This window comes from Chiloscyllium punctatum, chromosome 40, assembly GCF_047496795.1.
Source record: "Chiloscyllium punctatum isolate Juve2018m chromosome 40, sChiPun1.3, whole genome shotgun sequence".
Lineage (NCBI taxonomy): Eukaryota > Metazoa > Chordata > Chondrichthyes > Orectolobiformes > Hemiscylliidae > Chiloscyllium > Chiloscyllium punctatum.
In genome coordinates, this window is record NC_092778.1 from 11,978,995 (window position 1) to 11,994,039 (window position 15,045).

At 44.7% G+C, this 15,045-nt stretch overlaps 1 pseudogene; it reads left to right on the top strand.

Moving 5' to 3' along the window:
• The first annotated feature begins 3,699 nt into the window (after positions 1-3,699).
• The window catches only part of LOC140464784 (cytochrome P450 3A40-like), a 38,418-nt pseudogene continuing 27,072 nt past the window's right edge, over positions 3,700-15,045 (top strand).

The following is a 15,045-nucleotide window of genomic DNA, read 5'->3' on the forward strand; positions in this document are numbered from 1 at the left end:
GGAATAAATGTTGATTTCAACAGCTTCCTCAATTCTCCCCCCCCCCCCCCCCCACAGTATCCCAGTCCCAAGCCTCCAACTCGGCACCACCCTCTGGTCCTGTCCATCACTCCCCCCTCTGACCTATCACCTTCTTCCCCACCTTCATCCACCAATGGCTTTCCCAGCTACCTTCCCCCCCCCAGCCCCACCCCGCTCCTATTTATCTCTCAGCCCTCAGCTCACAAGCCTCATTCCTGATGAAGGGCTTGTTGCCTGAAACCTCGATTCTCCTGCTACTCGGATGCTGCCTGACCTGCTGTGCTTTCCCAGCAACACACTCTCGACCCTTTCCTAATCCTGTCTGATTCCTTTTTCAGGGGGGGCCATGCACCATGGCTATGCAGAGTAGTTTAGGTCATCCGGGAAGCTGGTTCTGAGATCTTGACATTTTTGAGGAGATTGTAAGGTGGGGCAAAAATCCCCATCAGGTTGTGGATATACCCCGGAATAAAACCCTCTGAACTTTGGACATACGTTCATGGAACTTTTGCACTCAAGAAACGATAGGCCTCATCGAACTCAGGGACGGCTGATTGGGACAGACTGTGTAATAACCAAGGTAAAAACAATGACTGCAGATACTGAAAAGCAAATACTGGATTAGTGGTGCTGGAAGAGCACAGCAGTTCAGGCAGCATCCAACGAGCAGCGAAATCGACGTTTCGGGCAAAAGCCCTTCATCAGGAATAAAGGCAGTGAGCCTGAAGTGTGGAGAGATAAGCTAGAGGAGGGTGGGGGTGGGGAGAAAGTAGCATAGAGTACAATGGGTGAGTGGGGGAGGAGATGAAGGTGATAGGTCAAGGAGGAGAGGGTGGAGTGGATAGGTGGAAAAGAAGATAGGCAGGTAGGACAAGTCCGGACAAGTCAAGGAGACAGTTACTGAGCTGAAAGTTTGAAACTAGGATGAGGTGGGGGAAGGGGAAATGAGGAAGCTGTTGAAGTCCACATTGATGCCCTGGGGTTGAAGTGTTCCGAGGCGGAAGATGAGGCGTTCTTCCTCCAGGCGTCTGGTGGTGAGGGAGCGGCGGTGCAGGAGGCCCAGGACCTCCATGTCCTCAGGAGAGTGGGAGGGGGAGTTGAAATGTTGGGCCACGGGGCGGTTTGGTTGATTGGTGCGGGTGTCTCGGAGATGTTCCCTAAAGCGCTCTGCTAGGAGGCACCCAGTCTCCCCAATGTAGAGGAGACCACATCGGGAGCAACGGATACAATAAATGATATTAGTGGATGTGCAGGTGAAACTTTGATGGATGTGGAAGGCTCCTTTAGGGCCTTGGATAGAGGTGAGGGAGGAGGTGTGGGCACAGGTTTTACAGTTCCTGCGGTGGCAGGGGAAAGTGCCAGAATGGGAGGGTGGGTCGTAGGGGGGTGTGGACCTGACCAGGTAGTCACGGAGGGAACGGTCTTTGCGGAAGGCGGAAAGGGCTGGGGAGGGAAATATATCCCTGGTGGTGGGGTCTTTTTGGAGGTGGCGGAAATGTCAGCGGATGATTTGGTTGATGCGAAGGTTTGTAGGGTGGAAGGTGAGCACCAGGGGTGTTCTGTCCTTGTTACGGTTGGAGGGGTGGGGTCTGAGGGCAGAGGTGCAGGATGTGGACGAGATGCGTTGGAGGGCATCTTTAACCACGTGGGAAGGGAAATTGCGGTCTCTAAAGAAGGAGGCCATCTGGTGTGTTCTATGGTAGAACTGGTCCTCCTGGGAGCAGATACGGCGGAGGCGGAGAAATTGGGAATACGGGATGGCATTTTTGCAAGAGATAGGGTGGGAAGAGGTGTAATCCACGTAGCTATGGGAGTCGGTGGGTTTGTAAAAAATGTCAGTGTCAAGTCGGTCGTCACTAATGGAGATGGAGAGGTCCAGGAAGGGGAACGAGGTGTCAGAGACAGTCCAGGTAAATTTAAGGTCAGGGTGGAATGTGTTGGTGAAGTTGATGAATTGCTCAACCTCCTCGCGGGAGCACGAGGTGGCGCCAATGCAGTCATCAATGTAGCGGAGGAAGAGGTGTGGAGTGGTGCCGGTGTAATTACGGAAGGTCAACTGCTCTACATAGCCAACAAAGAGACAGGCATAGCTGGGGCCCATACGTGTGCGCATGGCTACGCCTTTGGTCTGGAGGAAGTGGGAGGATTCAAAGGAGGAATTGTTAAGGGTGAGGACCAGTTCGGCCAAACGAATGAGAGTGTCAGTGGAAGGGTACTGTTGGGGACATCTGGAGAAGAAAAAACGGAGGGCTTGGAGGCCCTGGTCATGGCGAATGGAGGTGTAGAGGGATTGGATATCCATGGTGAAGATAAGGTGTTGGGGGCCGGGGAAATGGAAGTCTTGGAGGAGGTGGAGGGCGTGGGTGGTGTCTCGAACGTATGTGGGGAATTCCTGGACTAGGGGGGATAGGACAGTGTCAAGGTAGGTAGAGATGAGTTCAGTGGGGCAGGAGCATGCTGAGACAATGGGTCGGCCAGGGTGGTCAGGCTTGTGGATCTTGGGAAGGAGGTAGAACCGAGCAGTGCAGGGTTCCCAGACTATGAGGTTGGAAGCTGTGGGTGGGAGTTCTCCTGAGGTGATGAGGTTCTGTATGGTCTGGGAGATGATGGTTTGGTGATGGGGGGTGGGGTCATGGTCGAGGGAGCAGTAGGAAGAGGTGTCCTCGAGTTGGCGTTTGGCTTCAGCGGTGTAGAGGTCAGTGCACCAGACTACCATTGCGCCCCCTTTATCCGCTGGCTTAATGGTGAGGTTGGGATTGGAGCAGAGGGATTGGAGGGCTGCGCGTTGTGAGGGTGAGAGGTTGGAGTGGGGGAGGGAGGTAGACAGGTTGAGGCGGTTAATGTCCCGGCGGCAGTTGGAAATGAAGAGGTCGAGGGCAGGTAATAGGCCAGCGTGGGGTTTCCAGGTGGATGCAGTGTGTTGGAGGTGGGCGAAGGGGTCCTCGGAAGGTGGGCGGGAGTCCTGATTGTGAAAGTAAGCTCGGAGGCGGAGGCGACGGAAGAATTGTTCGATGTCGCGTCGTGTATTAAATTCATTGATGCGTGGACGGAGGGGGATGAAGGTGAGTCCTTTGCTGAGGACTGATCGTTCGTCCTCAGTGAGTAGGAGGTCTGGAGGGATGGTGAAAACTCGGCAGGGCCGGGAGCTGGGATCTGGTGTGGGTGTGGAGCTGGGAGTGGGGTCGGAGCCAGTATCTGGAGTGGGTGTGATGGTGGGGGGAATAACACAAGCCTAGGGGCAGCTGTCTGGAACAGAGGTTAGCTTGCAAAGTGAAAGAAAGACCTCCATTCATGCCCCAACTTAAAACAATGAAAGCCAGATTGCAGAATAAGACAACTTTAGACACAGCCATTTCAACTTTCAATCAGTGCTCGGATACAAAAATACCGAACATTCCCCATCTTTGTGCTACATGTAAACCTGTTTCACCTTTGGTTCTTAGAGCTTTCAAACGACTTTTAAAGAGCAGCCATTGAGAGAAAATGCTGGACATTCCAAACCATTGAAAAACCATTTACACCCATTCAGTAATCAGGAGGCTCATCCAGCTGTGAGGGAGGAACAATAGCTCAGTGATCGAAACCAGATTTAGCGAGAGATAAGGGGCCTGCAGTTGAGTATAACTGTGGGAGCCCCGCTATACAAAATCAAAGAGAAGGACAGAAAAAAGACACAGAATGGAGCAGCACCAGCAACACCCACCAACATCCAGGACAAGAGGAAAAATCAGCATTCGTGGTCAGCAGCAGAGCCCACCTACAACACGAGACTGTGAACGATAGCAAGCCAGGCTTGTGTTCAAACTCCAGGGTGGCCCAAGGTCATCGATCCTCTGTCCCAGCTTGGTTAGTTAGGATAATGGGAGGTGGGCTTTGGGGCCAATCATGTAGGGCATCCCCAGTGAAGCAGGGTAGGATTCTGGGATTAGCAAATTTTGTTTTCCTCTCTCCCTATCTCTCTCTTTTCTCTGTCACCCATCAGTCAACCACTACACACTGCGGTCTTAAACTCACAATATCAACACTGGGCTGTGTTCATTCCTGATGAAGGGCTCCTTACCGAAACATCAATTTTCCTGCTCCTTGGATGCTGCCTGACCTGCTCGACTTTTCCAGCACCACTCTAATCTACACTGGGGTTCAAGTTAACTGCCAGACGTGTCTCAGACATTTGATTTCGATCCACAATAGTTGGGTTTGAAACATTATTTTTTTTTCCTTTTGCTGCACATGTATTAAATTCACTTGTTATCAATAGATTTATAGTATTCTTTGCTGCTGAAACATCTGCCTGTTGTGTTTTCCACCACACCACATTCCACAACATAAGCCCAGTGTCAGAATCAGAGGGCTGGTGAACAAGAAAGCAGGCAACAGTTCCTATAAAAAGACTGTAAGACGTAAAGTGCAGAAGTAGGCCGTTCAACTTATTAAGTCTGCTCCACTATTCAGCAAGATCATGTTTTGATTGAAGAAACCTCAATTCTACTTTCCCACCTTTTCCCCAGAATCCTTGATCACATTACTATTTCAAAATTTAGCTCGGCCTGGAATATACTCAATGACTCAGACTTAATAACCTTTTGTGGTGAGGAATTCACAAGTTCACCATCCTCTTCTCTGCTGCTGGCCTTTGGAGGCTTTCTTCATTAAAAAGTATTCAGCTCCCCTTTTCTTAAAGTGCGTGACTTCACATCTCCCCACTGATTCCCAAGTTTTTGCTCACTCACTTAGCCTGACTATAGCCCTCTGCAGACTCTTTCCGTCAGCATCATTGCTTGCCTTCTAACTATTTTTGTGTCATATGCAAATAGGGCTAAATAAAGTACATTTGCTTTTTCTCTCTTTTTTCACTCTACTCAGTATTTACTGCCCATCCCTAATTGCCCAGAGGGTAGTTAAGAGTCAACCACATTGCTTTGGGTCTGGATCACATGTAGGCCAGACCAGGTAAAGATGGTAGTCTTCAATATAAATTGCAAATCATTGTGACCCTGACACCCAAATAGTTACAGGTTGCCTTCATGAAAATGTCCCCCTTATCTCAACTCTCTGTCATCTGCCAGTTAGCCAATTCTCTGTCTATGCTAATATACTCCCTCCAACACCATGAGCACTTATGAAGTAGCCTTAAGTGTGGCACCTGACCAAAGACCTTTGGAAAATCCAAATATATTACATCCACTGCTTCCCCTTAATTTATCACATTTGTTACCTATTCAAATAATTCCTGCACATCTATCAGACATGATTTCCACTTCATGAAGCTTTGCTGACTTTGTTTGAAGATGATATATTTCTAAATGCTCTGTTTTACACTCCCTTTATCATAACAGATCCCAATAACAGATTTAAGATAACTGGCCTGTAGTTACTTGTTATTTTTGTCTTCTTCCCTTTTAAAGTTAATTCCAAGGGTCTTCTCCTGACTAGAAAAATGTGTTGCTGGAAAAACACAGCAGGCCAGGCAGCATCCGAGGAGCAGGAGAATCGACGTTTCGGGCATAAGCCCTTCTTCTCCTGAATAAGAAACACAGGAAGCGGAAGGTAAGTCAACGCAGCGACACATTTGTGTTCTGTCCTATGATGTGGGTTTTATTAAATTGGGCATTTTAATGAACTTGGATTACTCAGAGTTAGATTAAAAGAGGCATCTTGTTCGCACGCGATGTTTTAGGCTTGCTTTCAAGACTCCCGAGATATGTCATAATATCTGAGCAGGTTGCTTAAAAAATATCCATCTATGAAAAGATTAAGACACCTTGTTCGCACGCGATGTTTCATCACCTGATTTTGCAAATATCAGTTAGAGTGTTGAACATTGATAGTTTGGTGTGATGAAGCAATCCTGATCCCGCCCTCTGGCTCTCTGCCCTTCCCCCCCACTCCCTATAAACACAGCCAGCACTAGCTGAGGTTGCTCACAGTTGCTGCCTGCTGTTTGATCTCGGGATGGCTGGCACATTCCAAGGTCCAAGACTACGTGTTGAGGGACGCGCTGAAGCTTGGGGCAGCTGCCGCCAAGGCGCGGTGGGGAAAGACCACCGTGTAAGATCGGCCTGCCTAAAGAAGAACAGGGGGCCCATGCGGACGTTTTTGGGCTCTGCTGATGCCTCAGCCAAATATTTGTACAAGATTGAAAAATGCACAGGATTGTAAATGACAAGGATAAATTCGAATCTATGTTTGTAAATGTGGACATATGTACGGCATGATCAAATGTACAGACCATCAAATCATTTTATGAATAAAGTATATTTTTGAAATTAAAAAAAAAGTCCTTTTTGCAGAGAGTCTGGGGGCGATCCGGGCCGCTCTGTCCGACCAGACCTGGATCCTTCTCATCACTTTCCTGCTCCTGCTGGCCTGGTAAGTGTCTGCGGGATCTCTTTATCGCCTCGTCCAGCTTCCAACGATGGGACAAAACAGTCACAAAGTTCACCTGCAGTCGCTAACGGGGAAAGTTTGTCACCAGGTGGTCTGTGTGTTTGAACTCTGTGTGTGTGGCAGGAATTAAATCATTTCACCACTGTTTTCCAAGTTTCCACTTTGGGGGCAGACGTGAATCTCGGCAGGTGAATTTGAAACTTTGCATTTAAAGCATTTACACTAAACTGCAGCAAGGGAAGATGTCGAAATCTGGAGTTGGTTTTGTTTAAAAGACTTGTTCTGTATTTTCCAGTTTCTGAACAAAGGGAAGCATTCACAATATTAAACTACATTTCTCTGTAATAAAAGACACCACCATGGGTTTGTAGGATATTCCCTTACCCATGTTCTAAAACCTGCCACTGAAGAAGATGCTAATCATTTTGGTGGTTAAAATTATTTTTTAAACAACTTGTCCTGATCCATCTCCCCAACATGTACCCAGGCTCACATTTTGATGCTTAACGGCTGTCTTAACCTCGTCTGATAACAACAAATGCAAGATTGGGAATAAACCATTTGCAGAGGATTTTGAGTGCTACTTAAAATTATGTCACTTTTACTGTTCTCTTGCTATGGCAGGTTTTGAAGAGGACTTGGAGTCATAGAGATGTACAGTACGGAAACAGACCCTTCGGTCCAACGCGTCAATGCCAACCAGATATCCGAACCCAATCTAGTCCCACCTGCCAGCTCCTGGCCCATATCCTTCTAAACCCTTCCTATTCATATACCCATCCAAATGTCTCTTAAATATTGCAATTGTACCAGCCTCCACCACTTCCTCTAGCAGCTCATTCCATACACGTACCACCCTCTGTGTGAAAAAGTTGCCCCTTACGTCTCTTTTATATCTTTCCCCTCACCCTAAACCTCTAGTTCTGGACTCCCCCACCCCAGGGAAAAGACTTTGTCTATTTATCAAGTCCATGCTCCTCATAATTTTGTAAACCTCTATAAGGTCACCCCTCAGCCTCCGATGCTCCAGGGAAAACAGCCCCAGCCTGTACAGCCTCTCCCTGTAGCTCAGTTCCTCCAACCCTGGCAACTATCCTTGTAAATCTTTTCTGAACCCTTTCAAGTTTCACAACATCCTTCCGATAGGAAGGAGACCAGAATGGCATGCAATATTCCAACAGTGGTCTAACCAATGTCCTATACAGCTGCAACATGACCTCCTAATTCCTGTACTCAATACTCTGACTGGTAAAGGAAAGCATACCAAATGCTTTCTTCACTATCCTATCTACCTGTGACTCCACTTTCAAGGAGCTATGAACCTACATTCCAAGGTCTCTTTGTTCAGCAACACTCCCTAGGACCTTACCATTAAATGTATAAGTCCTGCTAAGATTTGCTTTCCCAAAATGCGGCACCTCACATTTATGAATTAAACTCCATCTGCCACTTCTCAGCCCATTGGCCCATCTGATCAAGATCCTGTTGTAATCTGAGGTAACCTTCTTTGCTGTCCACTAGATCTCTAATTTTGGTGTCATCTACAAGCTTACTAACTATACCTCTTATGCTCACATCCAAATCATTTATATAAATGACAAAATGCAGTGGACCCAGCACCGATCCTTGTGGCACTCCAGCGATCACAGGCCTCCAGTCTGAAAAACAACCCTCCACCACTACCCTCTGTCGTCTGCCTTTGAGCCTGTTCTGTATCCAAATGGTTAGTTCTCCCTGTATTCTATGAGATCTAACCTTACTAACCAGTCTCCCATGGAGAACCTTGTCAAACGCCTTACTGAAGTCCATATAGATCATATCAACACTCTGCCCTCATCAATCTTCTTTGTTATTTCAAACAACTCAATCAAGTTTTTGAGACATGATTCCCCACGCACAAAGCCATGTTGACTATCCCTAATCAATCCTTGCCTTTCCAACTACATCCTGTCCCTCAGGATTCCGTCCAACAACTTGCCCACCCCCAACGTCAGGCTCACTGGTCTATAGTTCCCTGGCTTGTCCTTACTACCCTTCTTAAACAGTGGCTCCACATTAGCCAACTTCCAGTCTCCAGCACACCTGTGACTATCGATGATACAAATATCTCTGCAAGAGGCCCAGCAATCACTTCTCTAGCTTCCCACAGAGTTCTACGGTACACCTGATCAGGTCCTGGGGATTTATCCACCTTTACACATTTCAAGATATCCAGCACTTCCTCCTTTGTAATATGGACATTTTCAAGATGTCACCATCTATTTCCCCACATTCTATGTCTTCCATGTCCTTTTCCATAGTATATACTGATGCAAAATACTTGTTTAGTATCTCCCCATTTTCTGTGGCTCCACACAAAGGCTGCCTTGCTGATCTTTGAGGGGCCCTATTCTCTCCCTAGTCACCCTTTTGTCCTTAATATATTTGTAAAAACCCTTTGGATTCTCCTTAATTCTATTTGCTAAAGCTATCTTATGTCCCCTTTTGCCTTCCTGAGTTCGCTCTTAAGTGTACTCCTACTGCCTTTACACTCTTGATCTATCCTGTCTATACCTGACATATGCTTCCTTCTTTTTCTTAACCAAACCCTCAGTTTCTTTAGTCATCCAGCATTCCCTATACCTACCAGCCTTTCCTTTCACCCTAACTTTCTCTGGATTCTAGTTATCTCATTTCTGAGGGCTTCCCATTTTCCAGCCATCCCTTTCCCTATGAACATCTTCGCCCAATCAGGTTTTGAAAATTCTTGCCTAATTCCGTCAAAATTGGCCTTTCTCTAGTCTATCCTTTTCCATCACTATTTTAAATCTAATAGAATTATGGTCGCTGGCCCCAAAATGCTCCCCTACTGACACCTCAGTCACCTGCCCTGCCTTATTTCCCAAGAATAGGTCAAGTTTTGCACCTTCTCTAGTAGGTACAGCCACATACTGAATCAGAACATTTTCTTGTACAAACCTAACAAATTCCTCTCCTCCTAAACCCTTAACACTATGGCAGTCCCAGTCTATGTTTGGAAAGTTGAAATCCCACCCTATTATTTTTACAGATAGCTGAGATCTCCTTACAAATTTGTTTTTCAATTTCCCTCTGACTATTAGGGGGTCTATAATACAATCCTAATAAGGTGATCATCCTTTTCTTATTTCTCAGTTCCACCCAAATAACTTCCCTGGTTGTATTTCCGGGAATATCCTCCCTCAGCACAGCTGTAATGCTATCCCTTATCAAAAATGCCACTCTCCCTCCTCTCTTGCCTCCCTTTCTATCCTTCCTGTAGCATTTGTATCCTGGAACATTAAGCTGCTAGTCCTGCCCATCCCTGACCCATGTTTCTGTAATTGCTATGATATCCTAGTGCCATGTTCCTAACCATGCCCTGAGTTCATCTGCCTTCCCTGTTCGGCCTCTTGCATTGAAATAAATGCAGTTTGATTTATTAGTCCTACCTTGTCCTGACTGTTTGACTCGCTTCTGTTCTCAACTGTACCAGTCTCAGATTGATCACTTTCCTCACAATCTCCCTGGGTCCCACCCCCCACCTTACTAATTTAAATCCTCCCAAGCTGCTCTAGCAAATCTCCCTGCCACTATATTGGTCCCCTTCCAATTTAGGTGCAATCTGTCCTTCTTGTACAGGTCACTTCTACCCCAAAATATATTCCAATGATCCAAAAATGTGAATCCTTCTCCCATACACCAGCTCCTTAGCCATGCATTCATCTGCTCTGTCCTCCTATTCCTGCCGTCACTAGCTCGTAACACCAGGAATACTCCAGACATTACAACTCTCAAGGACCTCCTTTTTAAATTCCTGCCTAACTCTCTGTAATCTCCCTTCAGAATCTCAACCTTTTCCCTTCCTGTGTCATTGGTTCCAATGTGGACAATGATTTCTTGTTGGCCCCTCTCTCCCTTGAGAACATTCTGCACCCTCTCTGAGACATCCTTGATCCTAGCACCAGGGAAGCAACACACCCTTCTGATTTTGCACTGCTAGCCACAGAAATGTCTGTTTGTACCTCGAACTAGGGAGCACCCTAACACATTTGATCTCTTAGAACCCAATGTACCCCTCATTGCATTAAAGCCAGTCTCAATACCAGAAACGTGGCTATTCGTGCTACGTTCCCTTGTGAATCTATCACTCCCTGCATTTTCCAAAACAGCATATTTGTTTGAAATGGGTGTAGCCACAGAAGGCTCCTGCACTACCTGCCGATCTCTCTTACCTTTCCTGGAGTTAACCCATCTATGTGACTGTATCTGCGACATTTCCCCTTCCTATAACTGCCATCCATCACATACCATTGCTGTTGCAAATTCCTCATCGCTTCTGTCTCTCCAACCCATTCATTCAATCTGATATGATTCGCAACCAACAGCATTTATTGCAGATATAATCCACAGTAACCCGTAACTCTCCTTAAACTCCCACATCTGACAAGAAGCGCATATCACTCTACTAATGGTCATTTTTGCTCCTTCACAATCTACAGATCCAGAAAATAACACCGTCTTATTCCTCCAAAAAACACTGCTCCTGGTTAAATTTAATAGTTATGGCTTATATTTTAAGTTTAATCAAGAGACATATATCTCAAAAAACTATAATCAAGAAAGAGCTCACTCTACTCACTACTGTAGACTTTCTGTAGGCCACACTTAAAACAATTCACTTATCTGTTTCTGTGCTGTGACTTCACCCAAACAGTTATTCCAAGATCAGCTGTGAATTTCTAGAACATTCTTTTTACAACAACGAACAAAACATTACAGGAACAGGCCCTTCAGCCCTGCAAGCCTGTGCTGACACACTTTGCCCTTCCGTACTCAAACAGTCTTCAATTTGTTATGGACCAGGCCAGACCCCCTCAAAACATTTCAAGAAAGTCGCCCAGACCCTAACTTTGCTAGTTGTTTTTATCAGGTGTAAAGTGGATATTCCAGGAGAGACTAGCTGGTCAAACCACATAGTTTTAAACAAAACAGAATTTATTTCCAAGGTTACCGAATGAAACACAAACAAAAGAGAGCGGAATACAGATTAACTTAACCTGTCCAAAAACCCAACAGATTACACCAACTCCATGATACACTTTCAAATTCCTGTGTCTATTAGCTACAGTCAACTTGGCCCTAAAACCCTTCAAACTTAGACTTTTCAGAGACTGTGTCTTTTATGACTTCTCAGGGAAAGAAGGACACCCCTCTTGCTTGAACAATCAATATCAAAAGATGGCTTCATTTTAAAACCCTTTACTAAATTGTTGGTACACTACAAAAACCATATCTTACATTGACAATAATCGTGCAAACATCCACAACTACATTTTGTTTCAGTCTGTCTTACTCCTGCCACTGAACTCCTCTGTTTCTCATTCAGGTCTTGACAATGTGTTGACAATCATGTTTTCTTGCCACGTGCACAATTTTCAAATTGAATGGCTATAACAACAAGTTTCATCTCAACGGTTCTGGCATTTTTGTCCTTAAATTTCTCCACAAACATCTATGGGTTACACCAGTATATATGATTTGACTTAGATACGTTACTGGTCACATGAACATTGAAACATTGTAATGCCAACACCAAGTTTAAAGTTTCCTTCTCAACTGTTGAATATTTCTGCTGATGAATGTTCAGCTTCCTGGAGAAATACCCAAAAGGTCTTTTTATTTTCTTGTTGTCTTTTTGTAAGGACACAGCTTGACACCCACATTACTTACATCGACAGGCACCTTGAACGGTTTTGTTTAATTAGGTGTATCTAATACTGGGACAGTGGTTAACTCCGCTTTCAGGCTGTGAAATGCCTTCTGACAGTCTGCTGTCCACTGAAACTTCTTGTCTTTCTTTAGCAATTCAGTAAGTGGAGCAGCCACATTGCTAAAATTTGGTATATTTTTTGATAAAATTTACTCAATCCCACAAATCAGAGTACTGGTCTTTTTGTTGATAAGATGGGAAACTCACCAATTACCTTTGTGGGCGGCATGGTGGCACAGTGGTTAGCACTGCTGCCTCACAGTGCTAGAGACCCGGGTTCAATTCCCGCCTCAGGTGACTCTCTGTGTGGAGTTTGCACATTCTCCCCGTGGCTGCGTGGGTTTGCTCCGGTTTCCTCCCACAGTCCAAAGATGTGCAGGTCAGGTGAATTGGCCATGCTAAATTGCCCGTAGTGTTAGGTAAGGGGTAGATGTAGGGGTATGGGTATGGGTATGGGTGGGTTGCACTTCGGCGGGGCGGTGTGGACTTGTTGAGCCGAAGGGCCTGTTTCCACACTGTAAGTAATCTAATCTTTGTTCTTACACTCCGTGAGGCCATTTGTCCATGTCCTATAACATGGCCTAGGAAAGTGACTCGGGTTTTGGCAAATTCATTTTTAGCCAGGTATATCACCAAGTCTGCCTACCAAAGTCGATCGAACAAGTCTGATAAATCTTTTAAGTGTTCCTGTTTGATTAAAAATCACCAGGTAATCAATTCATTCAACACAATTGGGTAATCCGGCAATGAACTTATTGGTTCATCTCTGAAGTGTGGTTGGTGCATTTTGCATACCAAATGGCATGACTTTAAACTGATACAGTCCATTCGGTGTTACAAATGCTGAAATTGCCTGAGCTCTTAATGACAAAGGTACCTGTTAATATGTTAAAGTAAAGATTCGAGACAACCCAGGACTAACCCTAACCCCTCATTCCTGATGAAGGGCTCCTGCCCAAAACGTCGATTTTCCTGCTGCTCAGATGCTACCTGACCTGTGCTTTTCTAGCACCACTCTAATCTTGAATCGCTTGTGGACTCAACCTGAAATCCTCTCTTGGTTCATCCTGAAGATTGTACTCTTTGGTAATCTGTAATAAAAAAAACCTTTTACAGACAGTTTGGTTTAATTTTAGTCATTCCCTTTATTCACCAATAGCATCACTGTTACAAATAACACTGATACCTATAAGCCAAACTAATTAGGTTCTAATAACCCAGGAGAGTAGGGCACCAGCTCTTCAAGATACCTAGCAGGCTACTCTACTGTGACAAAGTAGTTTCCTTTATACAAAAAGTTTACAAAAACTCTGCATGTTCTTAATTAGACAAATAACAGTGAAAGACAATAATTTGTAAAGAGAAGAAATTAATTGACAGGTCTGTGTGCACTTGACTGATCACTCCTACAGGCCCTGAGGCGGGAAAGACAAACCCAACCAAGTTAGGCATCTGCTGCCAAGATCAGGTCCTATCATAAAGAGGTACCAGTCTGAACTAGTTGGAAGAGTTCAAAAGGTAACCTTTCACAGCTCGCATGTCAGATACCATTGTTTCACAAAATGGCTTCTCAGCAAAGAGGGCAAACTTTTGATCATAAAATGGCTTCCTGACAGATTGTGTCAGAATTCCTTCAGTGTTAGGATTAGAATAATTTTTAAGTTAGGAGCAGACTCCTTTTTATCTTAAACACAGAATCATTCTATACCTGAGGCTGAAATGTTACTGTAAGGTTGTATTTAAACTGAATCATTAGTCTTCGAATTAAACATGCTTTCTTTTCAGGGTTGTGATTCAAATTCAAATAAGACTTAAGATCTGATTAGTTAGAACTGACAGTGGGGCAGTCATGGTCTGTAAGAACAGCAAGTAAGTAAAAGCTTAATGAATATTATCTTTCCCAGAGTTTGCATTTCATAACCAGTAATGGCTACTCAAAATCATCATAAAGTATTAAAATGCAATTAAGTTCAATCCACTGCAAGTAAGCACAAAGTGTTAATTTTCTACTGGCAGTTTCGGCACTAAAATGGGCTCTCTTCCTCTCTCTCTCTCTCTCTCTCTCTCCAGTGTCCTTTGAACTCTAAAGTCAGGGACTTGTAACAGAAAGATATTTTCCCCAATGAGTCTGCTTAGATTGCAAGGGTAATAAGAATCCATTATAATTGATAGGACTTGACCGTTAATTACAAGGCTTTTGATGATGCCGAGTTTTGAGGTCAGAATCAAACACTGTCATTAATTTCACAAGGGAACAGCCATGAATGTTATCACTTGTTGTCCTGTTTACGCAGATTCACTGATGTTAAGGCAAATGTTCTTAATTGCCTTAGAGCAACCTGATATCACTTGATGAGAACAGATGTTTTTATCTTCTGCATAATTTGGGTTCCCCTTTTTGTGGCCTGACCCTCCCTGCCTGTTGGCTTATTTTCTAGTGTGCAACAAATGTGTTCTATAATTCAGTATTACATTTTATTCTAAGTGTTTAAAGAACAGTTTTAAGGCTATAGACTTTCTCAAGTATCCTCCAAACAAATCCAACTTTGAAATATAAGTTGCTTGTCCCACTTTTTCAACACAGTCTTCCAAACGGTGAATTGGATATGCATCAGTCTTTGTAACTGCATTGACTTTGCAGCAGTCCACACATAACCATTGGGTGCCATCTAGTTTTGGCACCATTACTATGGGTGTCATTGTAACTCACTGTCCAGTCACTGTAACTCACTGCAATTAAGTCACCTTGGAGCATGTGTTCAATCTCCTTTTGAACCTGTGCCAACTTTAAAGAGTTATGCCTATAAGGATATTGCATGATCGGAACAGCATTCAAAATCATACCTACATCATTCAAAATTAGGTTA